Here is a 27491-nt window from a genome sequence, read left to right on the forward strand (position 1 = left end):
CTAGGATGGGTTGCTAATATGACTAGGAGTGTGCCTTTGGCTTCTGGACAAGAAAGAAAGTTGATATGAAAACCAATAGAACAGGAGATAAATGGCATAGTGGTGGGTCCAATAGGGAAGTAAATGGAAATATCCTATATTTGCCAAAATTATATACACTGCTCAAAAAAATAAAGGGAACACTTAAACAACACAATGTAACTCCAAGTCAATCACACTTCTGTGAAATCAAACTGTCCACTTAGGAAGCAACACTGATTGACAATACATTTCACATGCTGTTGTGCAAATGGAATAGACAACAGGTGGAAATTATAGGCAATTAGCAAGACACCCCCAATAAAGAAGTGGTTCTGCAGGTGGTGACCACAGACCACTTCTCAGTTCCTATGCTTCCTGGCTGATGTTTTGGTCACTTTTGAATGCTGGCGGTGCTTTCACTCTAGTGGTAGCATGAGACGGAGTCTACAACCCACACAAGTGGCTCAGGTAGTGCAGCTCATCCAGGATGGCACATCAATGCGAGCTGTGGCAAGAAGGTTTGCTGTGTCTGTCAGCGTAGTGTCCAGAGCATGGAGGCGCTACCAGAAGTCAGGCCAGTACATCAGGAGACGTGGAGGTGGCCGTAGGAGGGCAACAACCCAGCAGCAGGACCGCTACCTCCGCCTTTGTGCAAGGAGGAGCAGGAGGAGCACTGCCAGAGCCCTGCAAAATGACCTCCAGCAGGCCACAAATGTGCATGTGTCTGCTCAAACGGTCAGAAACAGACTCCATGAGGGTGGTATGAGGGCCCGACGTCCACAGGTGGGGGTTGTGCTTACAGCCCAACACCGTGCAGGACGTTTGGCATTTGCCAGAGAACACCAAGATTGGCAAATTCGCCACTGGCGCCCTGTGCTCTTCACAGATGAAAGCAGGTTCACACTGAGCACATGTGACAGACGTGACAGAGTCTGGAGACGCCGTGGAGAACGTTCTGCTGCCTGCAACATCCTCCAGCATGACCGGTTTGGCGGTGGGTCAGTCATGGTGTGGGGTGGCATTTCTTTGGGGGCCGCACAGCCCTCCATGTGCTCGCCAGAGGTAGCCTGACTGCCATTAGGTACCGAGATGAGATCCTCAGACCCCTTGTGAGACCATATGCTGGTGCGGTTGGCCCTGCGTTCCTCCTAATGCAAGACAATGCTAGACCTCATGTTGCTGGAGTGTGTCAGCAGTTCCTGCAAGAGGAAGGCATTGATGCTATGGACCGCCCATTCCCCAGACCTGAATCCAATTGAGCACATCTGGGACATCATGTCTCGCTCCATCCACCAACGCCACGTTGCACCACAGACTGTCCAGGAGTTGGCGGATACTTTAGTCCAGGTCTGGGAGGAGATCCCTCAGGAGACCATCCGCCACCTCATCAGGAGCATGCCCAGGCGTTGTAGGGAGGTCATACAGGCACGTGGAGGCCACACACACTACTGAGCCTCATTTTGACTTGTTTTAAGGACATTACATCAAAGTTGGATCAGCCTGTAGTGTGGTTTTCCACTTTAATTTTGAGGGTGACTCCAAATCCAGACCTCCATGGGTTGATAAATTTGATTTCCATTGATCATTTTTGTGTGATTTTGTTGTCAGCACATTCAACTATGTAAAGAAGAAAGTATTTAATAAGATTATTTCATTCATTCAGATCTAGGATGTGTTGTTTAAGTGTTCCCTTTATTTTTTTGAGCAGTGTAATTAATCCTGTCTATACATAAATAAATAAAATCATAAAAAATACTTCACCAGAAAGCATGACTTAGCCTCAGAGCATTTGAGGATCATTAGCTTCTTTTAAAAAATTGCTGTGGATTGTTTCAAATCACAAGCTCCTAGGCCTATGCCTATTTGGGGAGCCCACAATTTGGGCAGCGTGCGTGGCAATAGGCCTAGCTGATTATTGAGTTGCGTTGTGCCTGTCAGTGAAAAGCATCGAAAATATGTGTGAAGATAATGTGTCTTGAGTATAATTTGAAATGTTGAGTCAAGAAGAAGGGGAGGAGTGTGTGGCGAAGATTTAGGCGAGTCTATCTCCAGAATGGCTCAGCTGTCTCCCGCCAATTCTTGGCATTCATTTTTTCATTGTGTGAATTGTTTGCCCTTTGATAGCCCTAAGACAGTGTTGATGAGAACCCAGTGAAATATTACTTTGAACTTTGATTTATTTGTTTATTTCTCAGCTTCATTTCGATATTGGAAATACTTGCCTTGCATGAAGTAGACTAACATTGCATAGGCATTACTACAGCATATTATATAATGACTTTTATGTAAGTGTAAATCTTAAACCAGTTCAACTCCGGTCCTCACATAATCCCAAAGTTTTGTTCTAGCCCAGCATAAGCACACCAGATTCACCTATCAAGTAGTCATCAAGCCCTTGATTAGTTGAATCAGTTGTGCATGTGATGGGCTAGAACAAGCACCCTAATAGTGTTTCTGAACCAGAGTTCAGAAACACTATTGTAAACTGATATTATAAATGACAGTTAGCAGATGCTTTTATCCAGCGATTTATAGTCATGCGTTGAGATGGAATTGAATCCACGACAATATGATCTCTACTGAAATATAACAGTAGCCATTAAGTGAGTAAAAATCACAACTTACCACAAAATAATGCATTTCAAATTTTTATTAACAGCTCAACTATGTCAGGCTAAAATATATTAAGAATACAAATCCCTTTTTAAAACATTGACCTTAGGTTTCCATAAAATGGCAAAGGGGAACAACATACAAGGAGGAATCTGTCGTTCCATACTTCATTTGAACATCAAAAGGTTTAAAGTAACACAGTTCAGTAATGTTGATCACCTTTTGAACCCTGTCTGGATGCATCCTGACCTTAAAGGCATAGTAATGAGTAATCAAAACACACTGTTTCCATCAGTTTTCCACAGAGCAATACACAGTCATCTTTCACAGCAATAATTTTGATTTTACAAAATACAGGCATCTCAAATGCTACCTCAGTACAGATAATGAAGTCACGGCGGTACTCTGTACCATGATGTTTGATCCACTTGGCAGAAAACACACTGGTAGACAATACAGACCCACATTTTAAAGCAATCTCGGGACCTTCTTTGAGCTCACTAAGTGTTACCATCTTCCCGAACCTAAAGTTAATCTTTCCTTGCTAAAGGACTCTCGATACATTGCCATACAACTTTGGTGCTTTTTGGCTAATGTTTTTGTTACATTTTTTAAAGCTTTTTAATTGCTTCTTAAAAAAAATTATGTTTAGCTTCATAACGCATGCACCACATGTGCAGAACTGGGACGATGTTTTTTATATTACGAGGGTAATGAATCATGAAGTGATGCTTTGGTAAGAGATTGATTGCAGGAAACAACTGCTTGAAGAGCTGATGATGATCAATGATTAAATGTTTGAGGTAAATGGTCATGCCTTCTGTAAGGACTGGGGAAAATACAATGTTAACAATGTGTAGAAGCAAAAGTAGAAGATGCCAGTGCTGGTCATCTGACTGTATTAAATCACCAAATAGCAAAGGCATATTACGTAATAAGCACCAAGACTGTATAGCATTCAACCCCAAATCATTACTTCCATCAAACAACTTTACTCTAGGTGGACGGTTTAGCTGCTGATTGTATCCATAGTCAAAAGCATGTATTCTACCAGCCAGTTGTTCAGCATTTAGGAAGTTTTCCTTAATGTACTGCAGGACAAGTTTGACTTCAAACTGAGCAACTCCTTCTAAAATATCGTGCATTATATCTACAGAAAAATTGTTGGCTGTATTAAAATACTGTAGTGAATTCAGCAGACAAATGCGTTTGACACCATAGATATGAGGTAGTGTAGGATCTGTTTGTAAAGTTTGACAGTGCAGTTTGTGCATCTCGATAGTTCGTAGTACAACTTTTGGATCATCTTCACAGAACACAGTTTGAAAACAATCTTTCTCAAGGAGACAGAAACGACAACAATACCTTGCCCCAAATGACTCCACAAAGCCAAATAAACCATGCAACCCAAGATTATCACCAGTGACCTGAACTATGGTACCGTGAATCACATCTTTCAATCTGGGAACTTTAAGTCCCTCTGTCTCGAGTACTTTAAGATCACTGACAAGTGGCTCAAGTATCAAATTAAAACCATAACGCTTGATGTCCTGCGCATGGAAAAGAGCACCCAAATGAATATTTATCAATGATGAATTAAAGATTGGGGGAAAATTCCTTAATGTAAAGTATATAGCACCTAATTTGTGTATACCCTTTTTAGACCCCAAGGGGTTTGCTGTTTCAAAGTCGTCATAAAATAGCTGGATCTGTATGGCATCTTTTCTATAGAGAATAAGGGACTTTTTTAAAATAGGCGGCATCTCTCAAGTCTGCATACACACCTTCCTTGGGCATGTGCCTGGGCTTGAACATGTCTGCAAGTTCTGGGTTTTGAAAAATGGCCTTTAGTGTTTCTAAAATAGGAATATATGCAAACTTGTCAGTTACAACGACCTGATCGTATGTCCCAGTTGTTTTGTTTCTTCTGCTGTCAAATCTTGTGCCAAGCACCTTTTCAACAGGTTCTACGATTCCCCATTTCTCTTTGAAGTGTTTATTTCGTTTAGCTTCTGAATTTAAGGGTGTGAAAGGGTTTTCCAACTTTTGCAAAGATTGTTCTATTCTGTTCTTATTTTCCAGTTTCCTGTGGAGATAAGCACTGCAAAGCTGCATCTGTAGCTTGACTTTGAATCTCAAAAACACTTCTTCCATGGAGGAAACAAAACTATTTACAGTAGATTGACTTAATCCAGCTGCTTTTAGTTGTGTAACAGCAGAGGCACACATATCTAGAGTGCTCCTGTTGGACTTTTCAACAGAGTAGATGTGGCTACCTCGTGTTCATTAACTGTCCGTGACGTTGTAGCTGTCTCCTCTACATTAGTGGTCACTGCCTCTCCAATGCTGCTTAAATAAACATCAGGGTCAACCTGTTGGTCAATATACTCAGTGTGTTTTGTGTTTAAATGTTTCCTAAAACCAGAAAACGTACCAAACGCACAGCCACATCCAGTCTGAGCACATTTAAGCCGGAGATTTTTTCCAGGCAAGTAACCGTGAACTAATCGTAAATGCCTAACAAGCATATTTGAACTCGATAACTCAGCCTGACAAACAAAAACACTTCATGTTCGAGGAGAAACTTCAAGCACTAATGAAGTAACCTCGCCTGATTTCAGCAACACGAGGGCTCTCTTTGACCTTGCCAGCATCGATGCTGTACACTGTAGTTTGGATGAAAGTGTACATGTTGTGGAGCATGGTGTTGTAGGATGTGCCAAACACAAAATGTAACTTAAATAGTTCGTCAAAAAGCAACAAGAGAAGAGGTTGACCTGCAAGGTATGGCATTCTTGTCGATAATGATGAAGAACTGGTGGATTGCATTCTTCTTAACTCCAACAGCTAGGAGATGGGGCTGAGCGCTAGTAGTGATGGCATCGAGATGCTCTTGAATGTTTGTTCCGGTCTGCGAAGACAAATGAGGGAAAACTGTAGTTAATGGCCAAGTAGTTGTAGAATATGCAGAAAGAGCCAATACACTACTCTTATTGAATATGAATATTGAATGAATACTTGTAGCTAATATTAGGTGTTCATACCACAAATTAGAAAAAATACAAACCTTCTTGAATACCACAAGATGTTTCTCTGCTTGGGATGCGGAAACCTTTCCTGGTCTCTTCCGACCCTGAGCGGAGGGTGGAATCAGGTGTATAAGCAGTAAAACCGATGACAGATCACTGTCCCAACCTGTAACAACACAAGTTCAATGTTAACACACTTCAGTTACGTTGTTTTCTTTACAAAAGACCCCCCAGACAGACAGCAGTTCTACATCACAAGAAGTTCTCTAACTAAAACATCCACAGGGCTGAGTCAAATCTCAAAAGTTTTGTTCAATATACTGCTACAGAACATACTCGTAAATCTTTCACAGATCCAGCTTCTTAGTATTATGTTGATATTTAAATGTTTACACATAATGTTGATATTGCAATACAACACAAAAGGTAGGCTTACAAGCATCTTACCAAAGTCAACATCCAATTCAGTGCCATCCTCAGGAGGATCAGCTGCCAGCAAGAGTTCTTCAAGCTCACTTGTGGATGGAAGCTTTCTGCAATAATAGACACCATGAACTTCATAAAACAAAGAAATAACGTATTCATTAATTAGTCTAATTAACTGAAACAAACCTGAGTCATATTTGATGGTTAGCACCCCAGTTGAGGGATCCTTTATAATATCCTCAAAAACATCATCATCCAATTCAGTCCCTGAACTGTCAACAATTTTCACACCTTCTGTTACAGCTGGGACACCAAACTTTTGCAAATGCTAGAAAAAACAGGGATAAAAGCTTGTGTAAACAAAAGTAAATCATTATTTATATAATAATTTCACTGTGTACCACCTACCTTACCCTATAAAATAGGTTTTAAACAAACACTATTAAGTGATTAAAATGTTTTTTTTTTGTAGCATCATAACTATACCTTAAGCAATGCATCCACAATTAAAGTGTAGTTACCAAGGGCAAAACAGAAGAAATTTAGACGTACAAAAATGGACCAGTTCCAAAAACCTGAGAACTTAACATGTCCCATCATTTTAGGAATATTCCAGTATATCAATTTTAAACAGCTAAATTCAGACAGTTATTACTAACATTGTCAAATTCTTACCTGCAATCAAAAAGTCTTTCAGATTTGGCTCAGTTATTCTGACAAATTTTTGGACATCTCCAAGTTTAGCTTTAAGCAGCATGCTCCCTGCAAATAGTATCAGTACAATTTCTCACAGTTAAAAAGTTGATGGTCTTATTTTAGCAGTATTTCCTCAAATATAAGAAAAAATATTGTTTCAAGCCACCAAAGTGCTGAGAAATGATCAGCACTTTGCAGAAATGGCCAGTTAAATTGAAGTTACTGTCAAACACATTAAAAAGGATAACGTCTGATTTTCATCCTTGTAACATTAATGTTACCGCCTTGCCCGCACAATTACTGCAATTGTTGGGTCTTGGTATATTATAGAGTGTGGTCTAGACCTACTCTGTCTGTAAAGTGTCTTGAGATAACTCTTGTTATGATTTGACAATATAAATAACATTGAATTGAATAATGTTAGCTAAACGTTACACCATAAGTGTGTGCTAAGATAGTGCTTAAGTATTTTAACAGTACTGCTGCTGCTTTGAAACCCGAAAGTCATTTTGTATAATATCCAGGAAAAAATAAAGGCACACCGCTTAAGCAGTGTCCAAGGTTAATGTCTACCCGCCGTTAACATAATAAATCCATGCCACCCGCACATAGTTAGCCAGTCAAGCTAACGTAGCTAACTGTAGCTAGTTTAGCCAACTCCCCTTAGTCTTTGCTATGTTCCTGTAATATCTGAACGTTAACAAGAAGTACACAATCCCCCTCCACGTTGTATTAACATAACTTACAATAAATCGGGCTGACATTGTCTAGTTTGAACGTTATGTTCGTCAGTTAATGTTAATTAACGTTAGCTTAATACTGCTGGCACATGGACTGGACAGAAGTCAGTCACAACATGTTAACGTTAGCCTTTTTAAAATTCGACATTTTAAGACCTAAAACCAACTAGAGTGCACTGTTAGCAACCGATATAAAGTAATTCTTAAATGCTGCTTCTGTTAAAATGACAAATAATGTGTGTATAGTCGCTTAGGAGAAACTTACCGCAGTCATTCCACATGAAGAAAATGGCGCCGTGAAAATGTGTGGTCCGTTTGAGACGAGTCGTAGGTGGGCGGAGCTTTCCAGAGTACGTCTGACACTGCGTCTTTTAACAACGTACTTTTTCACCAACACTGGGCGGTATCTTACTCCAACTGTTGTAGTAATAACTCTGTAAGAGTCAATGTACTTTTGACACTGCATATTTAACACTATGGAATTTACTGTGTACCAAACTCAACTGACGTCCTCACAAGGCTGCAATTTCATATGACTGTAAGTCACTTTGGATAAAAGCGTCTGCTAAATGGCATATTATTATTATTATTATTTACATGCACGTTGATGTTTATTGGGATTAATCTTGTCCTGGAGGCAGAGCTGAGAGATTTCCACTAGATGAGCCAGCTGCAAAGTAAAAATAGGCTATGTATCGTAAAAATTAATGAAAAAAAAAGTGCTTTAAGGTTAGGGTTAGGCATAAGGTTAGCAGTGTGGTTAAGGTTAGGGTTAAGTTTAAAATCTGATTGTATGACTTTGTGGCTGTGCCAGCTAGTGATTACCCAGCTAGCAAGAAAGGCATTACGCTGTACTTTTGCACGTGCCATTAAAACTTGAAACTTGAGACAGAGTTGCCTCCAGTAAATGAGTCATACCAATAGATGCCAACCTGACATTTACATTTGAACTGTATGTTCAATATATATATTAATTCAAATGTATTTCATATATTTCAACATTCATAACAGTATAACTTGCCAATGAAGTAGCATGACCTGTTTTATGTGTGGCTCAGCATGCAGCCTGTGACTTGGCTGTGTTGATGGTAACTCTGAGGACTCTCTGTTCGCAGGTTTTTTATGAGGCCAGATGGTAGGCTTCATGCTCACGCTCACAGCGCATGGCCTCTCATGAAGCCTACGACTCAGCCTGCTTGGCTGCTATAGCACCATAGCTCTTAGTGGGAACCAGTCAGGGTCCAGTTGCTAATTGAAGGTAAACTGTTTCCCTAACCAGTCTCCAGACCCCTGATCATTCTTTCACTGAACAACTTTCACCCTCAACCTTGTTCTCTCTCTCTCTCTCTCTCTCTCTCTCTCTCTCTCTCTCTCTCTCTCTCTCTCTCTCTCTCTCTCTCTCTCTCTCTCTCTCTCTCTCTCTCTCTCTCTCTCTCTCTCTCTCTCTCTCTCTCTCTCTCTCTCTCTCTCTCTCTCATACAGTGTTTCAGTTCCTCTCACCATCTGCCGGGTCAGAAATACATTACCGGAGCTGCCGAGCCTGGTGTTTGCTTTCCTCTGTGGTAAATATCAGGAACCGAGAGTGAGAGACGCCTACAGGATTAGTCCACCGTGCCACTCTCTACAGGGTCCACACTGCACTGATGTATATTTTCATTTTGGGTGAAGGTAGTGTGTTGTGTTTTGGGGGGTTTACGTAACTAGCTGTTTTAATATGTGTTGCTTTCCTCAGCCAAGAGCCTTTGAAATGAGCTTTCGTAGCTTGGCTTTCTCTCTTGTGCCTCTAGACTGAGGATAGTCTCCCCAGCCCAGGCCCCTAACACCAGGCTTTGTTCCCATAGGAACCTGATCCCCAGCAGTAACTCTACCTGAACTTGTGAAACTTTTTCACAGGTTCAGGGCTTCACACTTACTCAACCCAGGCGACATGCATTGGGGCCATGACTTCCAGCCAGCCACACTCATGTTGCTACTGCTGCTCAGTGCTCATGAGTAACACGTTCATCACATAACTGGTTGGAGTGGTAGAAAATCGATGTACCTTATCTGTACACTCTAAGTAGAACCATATAGGGTTCTTCGGTTTGTCCCCATAGGGGAACCCTTTTTGGTGCTAGGTAGAACCCTATGCAGAGGGGTCTACCTAGAACCCTCAATGTAGGGTTCTTTATATATCCCCCTTTATATGGTTCTACCTAGAACCCTCTATGAAGGGTTCTACCCAGAACCATTTTATAATCTGAAGGTTCTTCCTAGAGCCCTCTATTAAATGTAATTCTTTATGGCAATACATGACATACTGTATATCATAAAGCCTTTCTTTGAGGGCCTAGTTATACCCTAACACAATGGTGTTAGGAAAATCCTGGTTTACAAGCCACATCAGGCCTGCAAATCACATTATGCTGGCTTGCAAAGTGATGCGTAATTCCTATTGGAATCCAGCCAGAGTTAGGATATCCAATAAATAGAAATGTTAATCACCTGCATTCAGAATCACTGCCAGGGTAGGGAAGATTGAATACTGAGACTACCTCAATCATCTAAACTGTAACGGGCGCAATAAGTCCAACTACTAACAGATTGGATTAGTTTAGAAAAAATTATGTTATATATCTTTGTGTAGCATAAAATGTATCAACCAATCAATGTACATGCAAAAACACAGATATGAAAACAAACAAATCTAAAAATCACCTTGCAATAGAGCATGCTGGGAAATATGATATATGATTCTATGTAGAACCCTTCTTGCCTTCCAAAGAATTCTTATTGCCTTCCAAAGAATTATCAAATAACCCTTTCCTCCAAATACAGTTTTTAGGATGCTAAAGGTTGTAGGTAGAACTCTTTGCCTTACAAAGCACCCTTGTCTTCCAAAAAGGGATCTTCAGATCAAAACGATTCTTGGTAGAACCCTATCCCTCCGCAAATAACCTTTTTGGCACCTTTTTTTCTAAGAGTGTAGCTAGATTTCCTAGAGGATTCAAAACATTCAAAATGACAGCCTTAACCTTTATCACCATCAATATTCATGGTAACTTGGATTCCAGTTCTTTCTTTCTTTGTGGGGGCAGGCTCCTGTCAGTATCTTTATTACCGTTACTGTAATTTAACCTGTTGAATGTTAAGTGGATGGCTGTATAAAACATATCTTCATGAGCAGTGGCGGCTCCTGAAAAAATTCTCAGGGGGGGCAATTTTTCTGATGATTTAGGTGACCTACACACATTTTAAAAAAGATATGTCCAGCAACAACATGAAGACAGGGGCAGCATATAAGTCAATACTGATATACACATTACTTGCTTCAAAAAGGCCTCATGGTTGAATTGGAAATATGTGCACCTGAGCATAATTCACAACAAGCAAGCAGGAGCTTTTGATAGAGGCTACTGAAAACATTGATGCAAGTTATTGGTAATAAGACATTTTTATAGACTTCCATATTCTGCCCTCTTGTATAGATTTGTGAAAATGAACAGTGATAGACATTTTGCCTGAAAACAGAATTTGAAAATAATTTCTAGAAAAGGTAAACACAGCTATCTGTATGGCTTTGTAAAAATGAACAACCATATTCTGGCCAATTGTATAGATTTGTAAATATGATGATTTCTCCTTTCATGCATACATTTTCAAATAAAGCTCTGCTTTGAGAAAGATCGAATGATATTGTTTAATCTTACCTTATGGCCTGCACACTGCTTGTGAAGCTGTCGAGGGCACGTTTGATGGAGACAGCATCGATGTCCTTCTTCTGTAGCTTCTGGTACAGAATGTCGACGTGGGGCATGATTTTGTGAAAAAGCCCCAGGAAAAAAATAAAATCTTCTTGCTATCTATGTACCTCAGCACAAGCACCAGCTGTGTCTGTGTAGAAACGTCCGTGGTCTCGTCAGCTTGGATAGCTACGAAGTTCGCCGACTTCACCTCCTCCACAATATGTTCCCTCATGACCGCTAGCATACACTCCAGTAGCTCGTTTTGAATGGTCTTTGATGTGCCCTTGAAAACTTTAGCATTTTTAAGATGGTCATCAAACACCTCATCTAATTGTGCCACAAAGTTGACAAGTCCAAGAAAAATACCAGGGTTGGTGGAGCCCTCAGTTTCATCTTTGCCTCGCAAAGCTAACTCAAACACTCCGCAAAACTTCACACACTGGATTAGCCGGCTGAGGATGTGGCGGTTCTTGCTAACCTCATCGTTGTGGCAGCGGACAGCTAGCCTGTATCCCTCATCCAGTTGAGTGGCAATGTTCACTCTCCCCAAAGCAGACAATCTCAAACAGCTATCCATGTGGGTCTTTGACAGCTCATGTTTCTTAATCTTTTCTGAAAGATGGTGCATGTCCGTTACACCAGTCGCTGTCCAAGCGGTGCTGTCTGCCGTGCCGCCTTCAGGGTGAAAGAGTAAGCAGGGGTAGCAGAAGACTGCATTAGCTACATCGCAGCCTGCTAGCCAGGTTTTTCGTTCGTACCAATTTTTGGAAAATCCTCGGGTGTAGGACTTTCCCCCCTTTAGTAGAAACCTGTTGAATTATTAAATTTGGTCTGGGAGGTCCTAATTGTTTCGTTGCCAATTTATCTTGATTTGTTCGCCGACAAAAAGGAACTTCTTTCAAAGAGACAATCGAGTTGCACTGAACGCTAGCCATCTTCACAGTAGTACGTGAATTGATTGACGCTGCTACCCGCTCTTTTCTTAGTTATGTTCATGGTTATGTTACGTATGACGAAAGCGCGTAAGTGCAAGCCCTCCCGGAACCCATAGAGATTGTATTGAAAGCTCTGATATTTGAAAAAAAAAAGATTTTACATGAGAGTCTGAGAGACTTCTGGGGCGATTTTCAACCTGACTGAAATCGCCCCAAAACGGGCGGGGCCATTTGAAGCACGACTTTAGCCTGATTGGACATTTAGTGGCAGATCAGACGTCTAGATTAGAACACTGAAAACTACTGTTGCCGTGATATAATTGATTAGAAAAAAAATCCCTTCCTTTTCCCGTTTGGCAGTGCGTCGCCCATATCGCCCTAATGAACACACCGCCCCTGTTCATGAGAGGGCCATGAACAATACCTAGTAAGCTCAGATGGTTTTCTTTTTTTAATGTATTATTTCTCTATGATTTGTATGCACTGTTTGCACTAGTATGCATTGCTACAGTAAATAGTATGAAAAATAGTACATCACAGATTTCAATTTAAAATGTCATGCTATAAACAACCTTTCATGAGAAATGGGGGAATAAGGCTTGAAATATGTTTTAGATAATCGACATATACTCAAAATCAACCTTACAATTGATATGCTATAACATTTCAGCTGCCTTATTACTGTAATAATTTTTATATAACTAGTGGTCAGGGAAGATCTGACTCATTTCCCAAACAACATTACTCAAATCTCTCCATGTACATAAGTATGATATGGTATATTACTTTAACATTTGATGTATCTTTTATTAATGCCCACTGTTTGTTTAACAGCTGGGATATGTGATGAATAAATACAAAAGCATCACAGGTGTTTGACCTTTGAAATGACGCTGATCCGCATGACAACGTATGTAAATAACGGATTGTTCAGGCGCCAAAATAAGAGATGGACTGGAAGGATTTCTATCTGTTGTGCAAGTTGCCCCAGTATGCAATTAAAGTGAGCTATGGAGCCCTTCTGCCTTCTTCAGGGGAGGCACCGGTTCATAAACCACTTCATATTATTAACCCCCCCATCACCTCGACCCTCCAACCCCTCTTCTTTCATCTCTATATTATCCTCTACCCCCACAGAGGTAACCAAAACACAACACTCCCCCATCTCCAGTGTCAGTTTCCTCACCTGATATTAAAGCTTACAAGAAACCATTCAGATATATACCATTATAAATGATCCAGAGAGCTCGGCATACAAAAATAACCTGACCTATAAACTATTGTGGTAAATTGAGTACCGCCATTGCTGTTAAGGGGAAACTGAACAGTGTGCTGGCCTTGCATCACTGTCTGGGATTGTGTGGTAGCCATCTTGTGAGTTGTACTAGACGGTACTAGACCCATAAGTATTACTTCAGTCCTGATTTTTCCTTTTATTATTGTAAAGAAATTATCTTGTGAAGTGATTCATATTGAAAGAACATTGTAGAATTGATATGCATAGATTTGGACCACTGTTAGTTTATATGTGATTCCTATGCGTGCCAACTGTATTAAGTCAGAATCTCCCAATCATCCTTGTGTCACAGATTCAGCCGAGGCTGTTCCTCCTCCTTGCTCGGGCAGGCTTCGGCGTTCGTCGTCCATGGAGTACTAGCTACTGCCGATCGATGTTTCGGTGTTTGTCTTGTGTTGTCTAGTTTGTACACCTGTTACTTATTTTGTGTTGATTGTGTAACATATAAGTTCCCTTGTTTTACGTTTGGCCTTTGTGTGTTATTGTCATTTTGTCCTGTTTGATGTTCGGCATATCTAGTTCGCCTTTTACGCACTGAGCGTGTTACTCCTCCAGTGTTGTGGAGACTTTTGTTTTGTGCGTGTTAACTTGAAGTAAAGTAGTCATCTTGATCCTCTGTGTCCTGCGCCTGACTTCACTGCCGCGTACACATCACCCCTTTTGACACCTTGGCTTAAACTACTGTGGGTTAATGTTTTAATACGTTGTTCATGTTTTCATAATCAATCAATCGGGATTTAGGGTCATTTTCTAACAGTATTATGCTAATACGTAGACCCATCATATGACTGTTTTAATCTGTGGGGATTAAAATATCTTTCAGTTACTGTAACTCAGTGAATAGGCCGTACAGTAAATCAGTATAGAATGGGATGTATAGCATAGGTCAGGATGGGCCCATGTAATTTGTCAAATGTAACAAGAATCATATGTTTCTGTTGATGTGTTTTCAATGTGGAAAGTCTCTATGATGTTTGATATAGTTATTTAATCTTCAACATAATCAGGTTTTCTGAAGAAAAAGCCAACCAGATGTTTGCAGGAACAGGATTCTGATCTGAACAGGTTTTACAACATTTACCGAATCGGCAAACGCAGTTTCAGCGAAAACATATATGTTTGTACTCTGTAGTGCAGTGGTGCCCCCCCCAAAATAAATAATAATTATTATAAATATATTTTTTAAGGAACTTACTCTTGAAAGTTGTAATAGTAGAATGCACAAGGTGCAAATTCGAAATTTGGCAGTGCATCATCATTTTTCCTCTTGTCATGTCAGTCATTGCGTACCTTAGTGTTTTTTGTTGTTGTTTTTTTTTTATTTTTAATCACCCCCTTTTCTCCCCAATTTCGTGGTATCCAATTGGTAGTTACAGCGTTGTCCCATCGCTGCAACTCCCGTATGGACTCGGGAGAGGCGAAGGTCGAGAGCCGTGCGTCCTCCTAAACACAACCCAACCGAGCCGCACTGCTTCTTGACACAATGCCCGCTTAACCTGGAAGCAAGCCACATCAATGTGTTGGAGGAAACACTGTATACCTGGCGACCATGTCAGCGTGCACTGCGCCCGGGCCCGCCACAGGAGTCGCTAGTGCGCGATGGGACAAGAACATCCCTGCCGGCCAAACCCTCCCCTAACCTGGACGATGCTGGGCCAATTGTGGGCCATAGATTTTGTAATAATGTTCAAGTCACTCAAATATCACATGAATATACATTATAACTGGCAAAATGTATAGAATTGCAAGAAAATGAGCTTTAAAAAAACCCAAAAATGTAATCTGCAACCCATGACAAAATGTGTAGAATTGCAGGAAATATCTTTAAACCTTGAAAATGTTCTCTCCAACAACAAGAGGGGTGTGAACAGTTTGTGTCATGAACAGTGCTTGTGCCCATAGAAATAGACGTGGTACACGCACAGGGGGGATGTTTGCCAATGCTGGAAGGGGGGCCTGAGTGAAAAAGTTTGTGAATCTCTGCTCTAGTGTACCACCAGTGCCCCTCAGGGAGGCTCATGCCATCATACTTATACAGAGCAGCACTGAACAGGTGGTGGTACACAGTGATCTTAATTTGTCCAATACAAATTTAAATCAGCTCTAAGGGACAGTTCAACATTTACAGAATGGCTACCTGGAGGAAAATGGGGGAGGGTCATGCGGGTTTAGTATTTTTTAAATCTAGTCCAGGGCAGGGTCATGTAATTTGTAATTGATGAAATGTCAATATTTCTCAGTGTTTTAGAACTAGTTGATTATTAGGCTATATATCGATGTGTGCCCGATGCCACCCCTCATCTCTGATTCCCTGCTGGGTGCGCAATATCATTTGCGCCTATAGGCTATTTAGTGTGGTCTCAATCAAATGATCCATAGGCTACGAAGTGCATGCTCAAAGAAGAATAGAGCAAACTTATATTTCTAAGATAGCTGCTGGGATGGTGTAAATAAAACTAGGCTGCAATGGATATTCCAATAAGCCCCGGCCCGCTCTGCTGTTGCTGATCAAACACTTTTTTGTGTGCTGCTTAACCAATGGCTGTGCTGTGTAGTGCTATGGTGGCAGTTCAGGAGACTGAAAGGTTTCTTCCGATTTTTTTGTTGTTGATTAGGCCTAGTCCACCTTGCGCGTGGACTAGCCTATTCTGTTCAGTTTGAGAAGGAGAGTGCGAAGATGAGAAGGAGGACCGGAGGTTAACTTTGATAGCTTGCTACTACTATAATTGATTGTATTAAAAACAATATGTTTCTTGCCCATTATGAATTTATCAGAGATATTGACTTCAAAATAAGTCAGATTCGAGTAACTTACATTGTGGTGCTGAAACTTGAAGCAGCAGCCACGGCACAATCCATCGCAAATGGACAGCTCATGGTGCTGAAAGTAGGCAAATTCGAGTAGGCATAATTCATTTTAACGGTCTTCATTTTAATGACACTTTTCGAACAACAAGAGGGCTTTGTGTTGGAGCCTATTTCTTCCTATTTAAGAAATAAGAGGTAAGCCTACCTGTTTGACAGCCGAAATTAGGCTATAGGCTGCTATATCCATAGATCTTTCGGTCAATTCTTCCACCAACCATGCACTCTTTAAATAGCCTACCCCCATGTCAGTGAAGGCCTGTTAAGTTAAAACACAGACTTGAATTGGGGGGGTATGAGAGGGTATGCCATAGGCCTACCTTTTATTAGAGAAAATGGTAAAAAGTACAGGCCTACCCCTTGTTAGCTTAAGATTTTGAAGAAAATATAACGGATCAGATTATATAAAGTGATCAATAACAGCGCTTTGGTCTGTGATCCTTTATGCTAGAAAAAAGCTCTAAAATAACAGGGAAAGGCAATTTATTTACATACAGATATGGATTCGGCTATTTCAGCCACAGCCATAGCTGACAGGTGTATAAATCAAGCACACAGCCATGCAATCTCCATTGGCAGTAGAATGGTCTTAGTGAAGAGCTCAGTGACTTTCAAAGTGGCACCATCATAGGATGACACCTTTCCAACAAGTCAGTTAGTCAAATTTCTGCCCTGCTAGAGCTTCCCCGGTCAACTCTAAGTTCTGTTATTGTGAAGTGGAAACGTCTAGGAGCAACAACGGCTCAGCTGCGAAGTGGTAGGCCACACAAGCTCACAGAAGTGCGTAAAAATGGTCTGTCCTAGGTTGCAACACTCACTACCGAGTTCCAAACTGCCTCTGAAAGCAACGTCAGCACAAGAACTGTTCATCGGGAGCTTCATGAAATGGGTTTCATCATGCGCAATGCCAAGCATCGGCTGGAGTGGTGTATAGCTCACCACCATTGGATTCTGGAGCAGTGGAAACGTATTCTCTGGAGTGATGAATCAGGCTTTACTATCTGGCAGTCCGACGGATGAATCTGGGTTTGGCGGATGCCAGGAGAACGCTACCTGCCCAATCCATAGTGCCAACTGTAAAGTTTGGTGGAGGAGGAATAATGGTCTGGGGCTGTATTTCATGCTTCGGGCTAGGCCCTTTAGTTCCAGTGAAGGGAAATCTTAACGCTACAGCATACAATGACATTCTAGACGATTCTAGGCCCTGTTTCAGCATGAAAATGCCTCCGTGCACAAAGCAAGGTCCATACAGAAATGGTTTGTCGAGATCGGTGTGGAAGAACTTGACTGGCCTGTAGAGAGTCCTGACCTCAACCCCATCGAACACCTTTGGGATGAATTGAAATGCCTACTGCAGGGTTCTTCAATTCCGGTCCTGGAGGGCTGAAACACTTCTGTTTTTTATTTCTACCTGGTAGTTAATTGCACTCACCTGGTGTCCCAGGTCTGAATTAGCCCCTGATTAGAAGGAGAGGATGAAAAACAGAGGTGTTTCGGCCCTCCAGGACCGGAATTGAAGAACCCTGGCCTACTGCGAGCCAGGCCTAATTGCCCAACATCAGTGCCCGACCTCACTAATGCTCTTGTGGCTAAATGGAAGCAAGTCCCCGCAGCCATGTTCCAACATCTAGTGGAAAGCCTTCCCAGACGAGTGGAGGCTGTTATAGCTGCAAAGGGGGGACCAACTCCATATTAAAGCCCATGATTTTGGAATGAGATGTTCGACGAGCAGGTGTCCACATACCTTTGGTCACGTAGTGTATTTTAGGGAACTAGTGATTGAAGGAAAAAGTTGATTAATTTGTTTTTTGAAGGAGTTGATTACTTCCCAAGCAAAGTCAGCCTCTGAATGTCAAAGAAACAGAACAATAATATCCCCATATGCATCGGAGTCACGTCCTTCCCGGGTATTTTACAGCTTGTTTCTAGCAAAAAGCATCGCGGACCAAAACGCTGTTATAGATCACTTTATATAATCGGATCCATTTAATTTTCTTCAAAATCTTAAGCTAAAAAGGTGTAGGCCGGTGCTTGGTGGGTGGAGGAATTGACAGACAAATCTATGGATATAGCAGCCTATAGCCTAATTTCATCTGTCAAACAGGTAGGCCTACCTGATATTTCTTAAATAGGAAGAAATAGGCTCCAACTCAAAGCCCTCTCGTTGTTCGGAAATTCTAATTAAAATGCAGATGGTTGAAATGAATTATGCCTACTCAAATTTGTCTACTTTCAGCACCATGAGCTAGCTGGTAATTTCTGATTGATTGTGCTGCGGCTGCTGCTTCAAGTTTCAGTATCTCAATGTAAGTTACTCGAATCTGGCTTATTTTGAAGTCAATAACTCTGATAAATACATAATGGGCAAGCTAGCTAGCAATGCTTTTACTTTAAAGTAGACCTTTCCACCCCTACTCTTGTCCAAGGTGGTCTGCGAAACCACAACCTTCTGGCCCGCAGCCCTGTGCACTATCAAAATTATTGCGTTACCATGTAATGCTAACAGGACGAAGAACAGTTTCTAAAACTGCATATCTAAGGCTCTGGTCTGTCCAAGAAGTGAGGGTATACGGTAGACATGTTCTAATCTCTTCTATCCACTTTGTTTTAATTATTATTTTTGGGTAAAGGGGAGGGTCACTAGTTTTTTTTTCAAGTGTTCAGAGAGGGTTTGGGTAAAATATATTTTGCTGAATTGAGGGCCATCCATTTTTATTTCAGAGAGGTCTGATGTACACTACCGGTCAAAAGTTTTAGAACAACTACTCATTCAAGGGTTTTTCTTTATTTTTACTATTTTCTGAAATAATAATAGTGACGACATCAAAACAATGAAATAACACATATGGAATCATGTAGTAACCAAAAAAGTGTTAAACAAATCAAAATATATTTAAGATTTGAGATTCTTCAAATAGCCACCCTTTGCCTTGATGACAGCTTTGCACACTCTTGGCATTCTCTCAACCAGCTTCATCAGGTAGTCACCTGGAATGCATTTCAATTAACAGGTGTGCCTTCTTAAAAGTTAATTTGTGGAAATTCTTTCCTTCTTAATGCGTTTGAGCCAATCAGTTGTGTTGTGACAAGGTAGGGGGGATTATACAGAAGATAGCCCTATTTGGTAAAAGACCAAGTCCATATTATGGCAAGAACAGCTCAAATAAGCAAAGAGAAACGACAGTCCATCATTACTTTAAGACATGAAGGTCAGTCAATACGGAAAATGTAAAGAACTTTGAAAGTTTCTTCAAGTGCTGTCGCAAAAACCATCAAGAGCTATGATGAAACTGGCTCTCATGAGGACTGCCACAGGAATGGAAGACCCAGAGTGACCTCTGCTGCAGAGGATAAGTTCATTAGAGTTACCAGCCTCAGAAATAGCAGCCCAAATAAATGCTTCACAGAGTTCAAGTAACAGACTCTAGCAATAAATTCAATATGCAGCATCTTCTAGCGCTCCGCGTGTAATTCAAATCGGCTGTTGTTCACCTCCCTGTGTGTTGCTGACGAAGTTATAATGGAGGTGAGAAATAGTTGGGCCGGATCTTTGGCTCAGGGTCTAGCAGAACAGTGCAGTATGTGTGCTTAGCTTTCCCCCCCTCTCTTTACACTCTGGCTGTGACCGACAAAGTTTTTGGCCCTCAAATCCTTGCTTCCTCCATCCTTGTTTCCTCAATTCCTCTCAAAGCATATTGAAGGAGAGGATCCAAGGTCCCTCCCTCTAACATCCTCCTCCAATGAGCTTTTGCATGGAATTTAGGAAACAAGGATGGAGGAATCAAGGATTTTACGGCTTGTAACGTTTTTAGATACAGCCCCACAGGCTCTACCATAGCAGCTTCCACTGTGTGTCATGTCTGACCAATTAAACCAAGCCACTTACTTGCTATGCAGGTCAGGTTAGAGGTGAGGTAACCTGGAGGCAGCTTTGGGTCTGGGATGGCTGTGAAAAGACAGCTTAGGTGTTCTTTAAAACCTCTTAAATGTAACTAAATATAATCGATAATGTAATCTACGTAATTCCCAAAAGTAATTATTTATCATGAGAGGGCCATAAACAATAACTAGTAATGCTGCATACTCCAAGAAAGGTTAAAATCTCACCTTTCTGGTAAAAATAGTTATAAATTGCTGAGGTGTAGTCAGTTTTGAGGACACAAGCTCAAGTACAGAGTACAAATATGATAAAAATATGAGAATATGAAATATTTTATATGATGTATTTCCTATTCAACAAAACTGCATGAATAAGGCTTGAAATTACTTATATTTTTTCTAAATACATGTCACGCCCTGACCTTAGAGATCCCTTTTATTTCTCTATTTAGTTAGGTCAGGTTGTGATTTGGGTGGGCATTCTAGTTTTTCTATTTCTTTGTTGGCCGGGTATGGTTCCCAATCAGAGGCAGCTGTCTATCGTTGTCTCTGATTGGGGATCTTACTTAGGCAGCCTTTTTCCCACCTTAGTTTGTGGGATCTTGTTTTTGTGTAGGTGCTGTGTAGCCTGCAGAACTTTATGTTCGTTTGTATTTTGTTGGTGTTCATTTAAATAAATTAATATGTTCGCCTACCACGCTGCACCTTGGTCTGAGCCGTCTATCAACGAGTGTGACAATATAGTTTAATCAATTTATAAAATGACTGCCTATAAGATTTCACTTTCCTTATAACTGTAAAATACATATTTGTATATTTAGTGTTAGAGAAAATGTGCATATTTTCTGAAGCTCTCTTGATCAAAATGTCTGCCCCCATCGCTGTAAAAATCTCACAGAGCTCTAGCTTGGCTTCCTGAACTCAGTAGGAACTCCCTTTTCATCTCAAATTACAGTCTATGACAAACAGAAAGTTTGTTTTTGTTTAAAATCTATGAATTATATTAGATTACTGGCTATAAATCGATCTCTGAATGTGCTACAGCGGCGAAACCACTCTCTCCTGCTACGTTACGATGTAAGGATTCTGGGCATATGTGTTGTTAGTGGCTGTGACATAGTGTTCACGCAGGAGTTGATGGACAGTCGGAAGAACGAATGAAATAGTAGGAGGGACATCCCAGCTTCAAGTGGTGTCAGATTTCACATCCTGCTTCACATAGGCAGAAGAGACATACTCCTGTGTCCGTGAGAATCAGGGCTACCACCCAATGCAAGTTATTTGCATCTATAGTGTCCACATATCGATTTATAAACGAAAATGACATCCGGAACCGGTACCAGAACCATGCAGGTCCCCAAAACCAGGGACATAACATCTCAGAGTTAGGACAGGCTCTGTGCTCTCAAACGGGTTTAGAAGTATAGGATATGAGGAGCGAGGTCCTGGTGTTTATGTGGACTATCAAAACACAAAAGGGGAAAACTGTAGGCATACTGCAGCGTTTCCCAAACTCAGTCCTCGGGACCCCAAGGTGTGCATGTTTTGGTTTTTGCCCTAACACTACACAACTGATTCAAATGATCAAAGCTTGATGATTAGTTGATTTTTTGAATCAGCTGTGTGATTTTGGACACTGATAAACATCGTGTAAATTGTGCTTTATTTATGATAGTTTTGACAGCTTGCAGAGGATGAAGTTGTAGACATGGTATTGTTGTTAGAAATCAGTCCTGACCTTGCAGGCATACTTTCCCGACTCGATAGACTGTATGCAGTGCACTGACTAGTTTCTCATGGACATTTTTTAACTTGAGAAATACTGCACCAAACGTCTAAATTAATTACAGATTTCTTGATGTATCTTAGATTAATTCTGACTATTTTAAAGAAGTTACTATTTTCAGGAAGTGGCTATGTTGTTGCTCCAGTAACTCAAGAGGGACACACAACAGTACCTTCCAGGGTATGTTATACATCCCCAAGACAACTCTTGTTTGTCTTCAGTCAAGGCCGCTAGCATTTCTTAATGAGCAATCTTCAAAACGAGGCCAAATCAGGAAGTGCAGTCGCCCTTTAAGACTGACAAGTTTCCCTGGAGGCCAGGGAAAAGGATTTTCATAGGTAAAAATGAAACAAATGAGTGAATGTTAAATAGGTTTGAACCAGGGGTATAATTGTGTTGGCTTTTCCTCACAAGACATGCAGTTTAAATAGACTGATGTTCAACCCCTGCTAAGCCATAGACTACAGAGGATCTTCACACAAAAAAGGATGATGGGTAGTATATGTCACAGCCCCAGTGGTGGAAAAAGTACCCAATTGTCATACCTTAATTGAAAGTGACTCATGTAAAAGTGACCCAGTAAAATACTACTTGAGTAAAAGTCTAAAAGTATTTGGTTTTAAAGATACTTAAGTATCAAAAGTAAATGTAATTGCAAAAATATACTTAAGTATCGAAAGTAAAAGTATAAATAATTTCAAATTAGTTATATTAGGCACACCAGATGGCACGATTTTATTATTTATTTTTTTATTTACGGATAGTCAGGGGCACACTCCAACGCTCAGACATAATTTACAAATGAAGCATTTGTGTTTAGTGAGTCCACCAGATCAGAGGCAGTAGGGATGACCAGGGATGTTCTCTTGATAAGTGCTTGAATTAGACAATTTTCCTATTCTGTTAAGCATTCAAAATGTAGTGAGTACTTCCAGGTTGAGGATCAGTGTGGCAGATGTGTTGTTACCTACCCTTACCACCTGGGGGCGGCCCATCAGGAAGTCCAGGATCCAGTTGCAGAGGGAGGTGTTTAGTCCCAGGGTCCTTAGCTTAGTGATGAGCTTGGAGGGCACTATGGTGTTGAACGCTGAGCTGTAGTTAATGAATAGCATTCTCACGTAGGTGTTCCTTTTGTCCAGGTGTGAAAGGGTAGTGTGGAGCGCAATATAGATTGCATCATCTGTGGATCTGTTGGGGTGGTATGCAAATTGGAGTGGGTCTAGGGTTTCTGGGATAATGGTGTTGATGTGAGCCATGACCAGCCTTTCAAAGCACTTCATGGCTACAGACGTGAGTGCTACGGGTCGGTAGTCATTTAGGCAGGTTACCTTAGTGTTCTTGGGCACAGGGACTATGGTAGTCTGCTTGAAACAAGTTGGTATTACAGACTCAGACAGGAAGAGGTTGTAAATGTCAGTGAAGACACTTGCCAGTTGGTCAGCGCATGCTTGGAGTACACGTCCTGGTAATCCATCTGGCCCTGCAGCCTTGTGAATGTTGACCTGTTTAAAGGTCTTACTCACATCGGCTACGGAGAGAGTGATCACACAGTCGTCCGGAACAGCTCTTTCTCTCATGCATGTTTCAGTGTTACTTGCCTCGAAGCGAGCATAGAAGTATTTTAGCTCATCTGGTAGGCTCGTGTCACTGGGCAGCTCGCGGCTGTACTTCCCTTTGTAGTCTATAATAGTTTGCAAGCCCTGCCACATCCGACGAGCGTCGGAGCCGGTGCAGTACGATTCGATCTTAGTCCTGTATTGACACTTTGCCTGTTTGATGGTTCTTCGGAGGGCATAGAGGGATTTCTTATAAGCTTCCGGGTTAGAGTCCTGCTCCTTGAAAGCGGCAGCTCTACCCTTTAGCTCAGAGCGGATGTTGCCTGTAATCCATGTTTTCTGGTTGGGGTATGTACGTACAGTCACTGTGGGGATGACGTCATCGATGCACTTATTGATGAAGCCAGTGACTGATGTGGTGTACTCCTCAATGCCATCGGAAGAATCCCGGAACATATTCCAGTCTGTGCTAGCAAAACAGTCATCTGACCACTTCCTTATTAACCGAGTCACTGGTGCTTCCTGCTTTAGTTCTTGCTTGTAAGCAGGAATCAGGAGGATAGAATTATGGTCAGATTTGCCAAATGGAGGGTGAGGGAGAGCTTTGTACGCGTCTCTGTGTGAGGAGTAAAGGTGGTCTGGAGTTTTTTTCCCTCTGGTTGAACATTTAACGTGCTGGTAGAAATTAGGTAAAATGGAGATAAGTTTCCCTGCATTAAAGTCCCCGGCCACTAGGAGCGACGCCCTGGATGAGCGTTTTCCTGTTTGCTTATGGCCGTCTACAGTACATTGAGTGCGGTCTTAGTGCCAACATCGGTTTGTGATGGTAAATAGACAGCTACGAAGAATATAGATGAAAACTCTCTTGGTAGATAGTGTGGTCTACAGCTTATCATGAGATACTCTACCTCAGGCGAACAAAACTCGGAGACTTCCTTAGATATCATGCACCAGCAGTTGTTTACAAATATACATAGACCGCCACCCCTTGTCTTACCAGAGGCTGCTGTTCTATCCTGCCGATACAGTGTATAACCCGCCAGCTGTATGTTATTCATGTCTTCGTTCAGCCACGACTTGGTGAAACATAAGATATTACCGTTTTTAATGTCCCGTTGGTAGGATATTTGTGCCTGTAGTTCGTCCACTTTATTATCAAGAGATTGTAAATTGGCCAATAGTATCGATGGCAAAGGCAGATTGGCCACTCGTCGCCAGCTCCATACCAAGCACCCCGATCTCCTTCTGTGACATCTACTTTTCTTTCTACTGCGAATGACGGGGATGAGGGCCCTGTTGGGTGTCTGGAGCAAATCCCTCTCGTCCTACTCATTAAAGAAAAAGTATTTGTCCAGTTCAAGGTGAGTAATCGCTGTTCTGATGTCCAGAAGCTCTTTTCAGTCATAAGAGACGGTAGCAGCAACATTATGTACAAAATAAGTTTCAAACAATGCGAAAAACACACAAAATAGCACGGTTGGTTAAGAGTCCATAAAACGGCAGCCATCCCCTCCGGCGCCATCTTCTTTTCATTGGACAATTGACTTGATTATGTGACTTTGATGTCTATATTTAATCCCTCGTGTTTTTTTTTTGTTCTAGGCGGCCACCCACAGGAAGTGATGCAGTCCAGAGGCATGGTGGAGCATGTGGCAAGTGTTTGGTGAGCGCACATGGCTACTAAAAGTTGTGAGATGGACTGTTTAAGAAAAAGGACGCCTGCCTCCTGGGCTGCACCACTTCCTGTGCCCCTTTGTTAGGGTTGTTTGATTTTGGTACTTGTTTGTTTTTATATTTTTTACTTGCATTGGCTAAAGAACTTGAACTGAACTTCTAGTATGTAACCGACTAAGCCGTGGCCCACAAAATGTTATTTGTTTGAAATACTTGTTTTGTCTCTACTTAACTCTGCCTGCTCAACCCAGATCTTAAAGAATCTGTCACTTTTCCACCCTGTGACATATCCATGTACAACACAAGGATATTATTACATTTGTGGAAAAATATTTGGGAGTTTAGCTTCGCCGCAATTGATGTATGCATGACTGTGGTTTTCATAATGGTGTAATTAATATCAACGAAAAAAGCCTGACTTAAAAAACTGTCCTTCCTTGTCTTTGAGTAATGGTATGACATGGGGGTCATAGGCAGAGCAGTGGAGTGGCAGGGCAGGGCTCTTCAAGTGGGCTTGGCCCTCTTGGCCTGCAACCCATCCAATCGCCTTGCTGTGAATGATTCTCTTACCTCACAGGGAGCTTTTCAGTCGTGGCAAAAACATACCCAACAAGATTTAACTTTGGAACGCAGGGGTGTATTTACTCACCTCTAAGACATATTTGATTCTCCTGTTGCCTAGGTTATGCAACGCATACAATGAGTAGCCTCTGAGTCGCCTGTAATTACAGATCTGAGAACAGCTTGCTCCCTCCTCCAAAGCTTTAATCTGCTAAATGAATACACTTAGCGAGGGGATCACGCCAGCCCTCTGACATATTCTTCTTCACACATGTGGACATGGAATTTTTTTTACTATGCTCCATGCTTGTATGCTGTCCTGTATTTAATCATCATTACAAGTTTTGAACTCCTGAACTGATTGATATACACAAATTACTTAATCTCTCTGATTATAATTACTAGAGTGTAATTATTCGGTACTCATGAGTTAAGAGAATTGACGAGGGACAATAATGAGGAGTTAGTTACACTGATTATGTAAAAGCCAACAAACAGAACATACTGGGTCAATATCTACGTATTTATTATAAGGCCATATCATTGGATTTACTAAAAGGGGGATTTAGCATGTTATGACACAGAAACGTGTCTGTCAACGTATGCACACTAGCTACCTCCCTCTGGGTTTGAGTCCATTGCCAAGGGAGGTTGCAGCTGTGGAAGTGGGAGTTGCCAGCAGCATGCCTGGCCTGACACTAAAATATAATAAAAACAGCTTAAACAGAGTTATTCTGTGAGGACCTTAAAAATACAAGAATTTGAGCTAATGTGTTAGTTTGTTTACTCAACAAACTGCTGGAAGTGAGCTGAATTTGAAAAAGCTTGTTGGATAAAATTACAAATTCATGTTTGCCTTTTGAAGGCAATACTAAAAAAGCCAACTTAAAGGACAAGTTCACTTTTTTAACCAAATCTGTATTTTGGATGTAAATGGCATGTTATAGAAGTGTCCAGACACTTTTTTTGTGATTTCACTTGGTTTTGAGGAACTCAACCCACCAGTGACAGACTTCCTCATGCTCATTCTACAGTTGCAGGGGCACAGAAAAAACATGAACAAAGGTTCCAAAAATATCCAAATACCTCCTTTTAGAAACGACAACGCTCTCAGGATAGTGATGCAGGTCTTTAGATGTTGTGCTCTCAGTATAGTGATGCAGGTCTTTAGATGTTGTATGAAATTGTGCCATTCCAAACTTTATCCACAGCATTATATTCCATTTTGTTGGACTCGAGCGATACTTCTCAGTGTAGCCTGCGCATACACACGCGGAAAAGTATTACTTGAGTCGAACAAAAAGGAATAGAACGTTGCAGATAAAGTTCAGAATGACTACAATGTCACGCCCTGACTCAAGGGACGTTTATTTGTTGAGTCAGGATGTGTATTTTCCATGTTGTGTTTTCTATGTTTAGTTTCTAGATCGTTTAGATCTATGTTGGCCAGGGTGGTTCCCAATCAGAGGCAGCTGTAGCTCGTTGTCTCTGATTGGGGACCATACTTAGGTAGCCGGTTGGCACTAGTGGGTTGTGGGATCTTGTTCCGTGTAAGGTATGTTGTGTGTATGCTACCTTGGACTTCACGTTTCGTTTGTTGTTTTGTCGTGTGTTTAGTCGTTAATAAATATGAATGCATATCACGCTGCGCCTTGGTCCTTCTTGTTCATGAACGATCGTGACAGCTC

The sequence above is a fragment of the Coregonus clupeaformis genome, chromosome 15 (genome assembly GCF_020615455.1).
Source record: "Coregonus clupeaformis isolate EN_2021a chromosome 15, ASM2061545v1, whole genome shotgun sequence".
In the NCBI taxonomy this organism is placed as follows: domain Eukaryota; kingdom Metazoa; phylum Chordata; class Actinopteri; order Salmoniformes; family Salmonidae; genus Coregonus; species Coregonus clupeaformis.